Here is a 4,829-nt window from a genome sequence, read left to right on the forward strand (position 1 = left end):
TCCACACAAACCTAATTCCACCTCTTACAACAAAAACAACAGGAAGTAACAATTACTTAATATCTTAAAATGAAAATTAAGATTACCAACATATCCTAATCGATTGACATACAAAAATATGAGGAATTAGAAATTTATTGACTGTCACCCAATGATCTCTCTAATTTGGTAATTGGAGAAATAGGTCCAATATTGTACAATCCATATACACTTTCAGCTTGTTTTTTCATGACAGTGTCATGCTGTGTATAACATAATGGTCTTGAAATCTTGCTTCTCCTATCTCAGCCTCTCATTTAGTAGTATTGTTTATTTCATGTTTTTACACTATACTATGCTTTTCAGAACAGCTTACATATTTCAAAAATATTTATACAACCAAAAGAAATGTAGACAATTAACGTGGGAGGTGCCTTGTAAGAGAACAACAAAGAGTGATACTGAATGATTTGCTTGATGTTTGTAACCTTGTATCAAGTTTGAAGAAGAGGACTTTATAAGTTGCTCTTTCTCTGAGAAGAATGCTTGTCCAAATTATCACAGCCAATGAACCAGATTCTTACCTTCACCTAACTAATGTCTTTGCCACTCTCCAAGCAGAACCATTGTTCATTGAAACATGTGGTGAATGACTTTATGGATAGACCATCTTAAAACACACACCATTTTTTAAATGAATGTCACATGTGGACTGAGAATAAAGTCACTCTCTCAAGTCAAATAGCTTTGACCATAGCAGGAATGCTGTATCTAAAAATCATGCCTACAATTCATTCCTTGGCACAGCAGAACTGTCAACTCTCAGTTTAGCTTCAATGGAGTAAAATCCTTTGGTGATGTGAGGGTCATTGAAGTACAGCCTTATTACAGTGAAATCCACTGTCTAAAAATTGTTTTTATTTTGGGCTTGTAAGAGCTAAGATTTCAAGCTCTACTAAATACAAAACACACACAAATGAAAAGGCTTTATATATTCATATTCACTTAAGAAAATACTGATAATAATGTATTATTTTGAAATATACACTTAATATGTTTGGAGTTATTTAAAATTTATATTGAGAAAAATGTATGTATTTTCAGTATTGCTGTAGACAAGCATCTATATAAGACTGTTAAATTGGTTGTTGTTTTATATCAAACAACTTTTAAAATAATAAAAAAGATAATTTAGACAAAATACACAAGTAGATATACTATAATACATAACATATATGTGTTGTGTTATAAATAAACATAACAAAAGTACTTAATTCAGTTCATTAATTGCAAAGAGTTTCTTTTGAATCCAGCACTTTTTATATTCAGTCTTACTATATAAAATTCTTTGAATTTTTGACCAGTAGAAAGCAATGATGTTATAGTGTAGAGAAACATTTTTTAACACTGTTCATAGATACTAGAAATATATATATGTATATATATATGTATATATATATATATACATATATATATTTCATAGTTATATTGATGATCTTATTTTACATATAGATGATATATCTTTCATTAATCATAAATTGTAATATTTTGCTGTATAAGTATAAAGTGCATACAGTGTTGTGCTTTAGGGTATCTATTTGTTCTGTTGTCTTTCTTAATTTTTTTTTAAGAATATTTTCCCATTCATAATTATTATTTGTTGACACTCATACTGAGCTTACTATGTGCTGGGACTTCAAGACACTGTTTAAATTCTCAATGAAAAATTACACATCTCATATTCAAGTTCTCTGTCATCTTTTATAAGATAATTTTTAACTTATGAAAGCTATTGTGGCTTTTACTTGGCAACATGATTGAAACACATGCCTGGTACTCTGCTCATTCTCATGATCCACTATTTTATTACACTCAATTGCACAGCGACAGATAAAAGAGAAATTACTAATACTGAGGCAAATGAACCTGAAATGAAGCTTGAGGTCCCACTGGAAGTTGAACTTGAAATAAGACCTTGGATGTTGCTTATATAATATTCATTAATGTACAATAAGAATAGAATAGTAATATTCCAAACTGGGTGATTGAAAACTAATATAATGATAGAGATTAAAAATGGAACATAGTGTTCTTTGTATGTATTGGATATTAGCTTTCTATCAGATGTAGGATTGGTAATGATATTTTCCCAATCTGTTGGTTGCCATTTTGTCCTTTTAACAGTGTACTCTACCTTACAGAACCATTGCAATTTCATGAGGTCCTTTTTGTCTGTGCTTGATCTTAGAGCATAAGCCATCTGTGTTCTGTTCAGGAAGTTTTCCCCTGTGCCCATGTGTTCCAGGCTCTTTCCCACTTTCTATTATATTAGTGTCAGTGTATCTGGTTTTATGTGGATCCACTTGGACTTGAACTTTGTACAAGAAGATAAGAATGGATCTATTTGCATTCTTCTACATTCTGACCACCAGTCAACCCAGAATCATTTGTTAAAAATGCTGTATTTTTTCTCACTGGATGGGTTTAGCTCCTTTGGCAAAGATAAAGTGACCATAGGTGTATTGGTTCATTTCTGGGTCTGCAATTCTGTTCCACTGATTTACCTGCCTGTCTCTGTATCAATACCATGTAGTTTTTATCACTATTGCTCTGTAAAACAGCTTGAAGTCAGAGATGGTGATTCCCCTCGGAAGTTCTTTTATTTTTGAGAACAGTTTTTGCTCTCTTCGGTTTTTTTGTTATTCCAAATGCATTTGCATATTGGTATTTGTAACTCAATGAAGAATTAAATTGGAATTTTGATGGGGATTGCAATGAGTCTATAGATTGCTATTGACAAGATAGCCATTTTTACTATATTAATCCTGCCAATTGATGAGCATGGGTGATCTTTCCATCTTCTGAGATCTTTGATTTCCTTCTTCAGAAACTTGAAGTTCTTCTCATACAGATCTTTCACTTGCTTGGTTAGTGTCACACCAAGGTGTTTTATATTATTTGTGACTATTGTGAAGGGTGTTGTTTCCCTAATTTCTTTCTCAGTGTGTTTATCCTTTGAGTAGAGGAAGCCTACTGATTTGTTTGAGTTAATTTTATATCCAGCTACTTTGCTGAAGTTGTTTATCAGGTTTACAAGTCATTTGGCAGAATATTTGGGCTCACTTAAGTATACTACAATATCATCTGCAAATAGTGATATTTTGACTTCTTCCTTTCCAATTTGTATCCTTTGATCACCTTTTGTTGTCTAATTGCTCTGGCGAGGATTTGAGTACTATATAGAACAGGTAGGAAGAGAGTGGGCAGCCATGCCTAGACTCTGATTTTAGTGGGATTGCTTCAATTTTCTCTGCATTTAGTTTGATGTTGGCTACTAGTTTGCTGTATATTGCTTTTCCTATATTTAAGTATGGGCCTGGAATCTCCAGAAAATCAAATAACCCTATGAAAAAAATGGAGTACATAGCTAAACAAAGAATTTTCAACTGAGGAAATTCAAATAGCTGAGAAGCACCTAAAGAAGTGCTCAACATCCTTAGTTATCAGGGAAACACAAATCCAAACATCTCTGAGATTCCACCTCACACCAATCAGAATGGCTAAGATCAAAAGCTCAGGTGACAGCAAATGCTGGTGAGAATGTGGAGAAAGAGGAACACTCCTTCATTGTTGGTGGGATTGCAAACTGGTACAACCACCTTGGAAATCAGTCTGGCAGTTCCTCAGAAAATTAGACATAGTATTACCGAGGACCCAGCTATATCACTCCTGGGCATATACCCAAAAGATGCTCCAACATAAAACAAGGACACATGCTCCACTATGTTCATAGTAGCTTTATTTATAATAATAAGCTGCAAAGAACCCAGATGTCGTTCAAAGAGGAAAATGCATACAGAAAATGTGGTACATATACCCAGTGGAATACTACATAACTATTAAAGACAATTACTTCATGAAATTCTTAGGGAAATGGATGGAATTAGAAATTATCATCCTGAGTGAGGTAACCCAATTGCAAAAGAGCACACGCGGTATACACTCACTGATAAGTGGGTATTAGCCCAAAAGCTTAAAATTCCCAAGATACAATTCACAGTCTACATGAAGCTCAAGAAGAAGGAAGACCAAAGTGTGGCTACTTCAGTCCTTCTTAACAGGGGGAATAAAATACACACGGAAGTAGTTACAGAGACAAACTATGGAGTAGAGACTGAAGAAAAGGCCATCCAGAGACTGCCCCACCTAGGGATCCATCTCATATACAATTACCAAACCCAGACACTATTGTGGTTGCCAACAAGTGCTTGCTGACAGGAGCCTGATACAGCTGTCTCCTGAGAGGCTCTGCCAGAGCCTGACAAATAGAGGTGGATGCTTGCAGCCAACCATTGTACTGAGCATGGGATCTTTAAAGGAAGATTTAGAGAAAGGACTGAAGGAACTGAAGGGGTTTGCAGCTCCATAGGAGGAACAGCAATATCAACCAACCAGACCCTCCAGAGCTCCCAGGGACTAAGCACCAACAAATGAGTACACGCGGAGCAAATCATGGCTCCAGCCACATATGTAGCAGAGGATGGCCTTCTTGTACATCAATGAATACAGACGCTCTTTATCCTGTTAAAGCTCAATACCCCAGTGTAGGGAAATGCCTCGACCAGGAAGCAGGAGTGGGTGGGTGGGTGGGGAAACACCCTCACAGAGACAGGGGAAGAGGGATGGGATCGGGGGTTTTTGGAGGGGAAATGAGGAAAGGGAATATTTGAAACGTTAATAAAGAAAATATCTAATAAAAAGTTTTTTAAAAATGGGACACTGTAATTAGTGAGCTGCACTGTGTACCCCTAAGTTCACAAGATTACAGCAAGTCATTTAGAAAGATGAAA

Source organism: Mastomys coucha, unplaced genomic scaffold, assembly GCF_008632895.1.
Source record: "Mastomys coucha isolate ucsf_1 unplaced genomic scaffold, UCSF_Mcou_1 pScaffold16, whole genome shotgun sequence".
NCBI classification, from domain to species: Eukaryota; Metazoa; Chordata; class Mammalia; order Rodentia; family Muridae; genus Mastomys; species Mastomys coucha.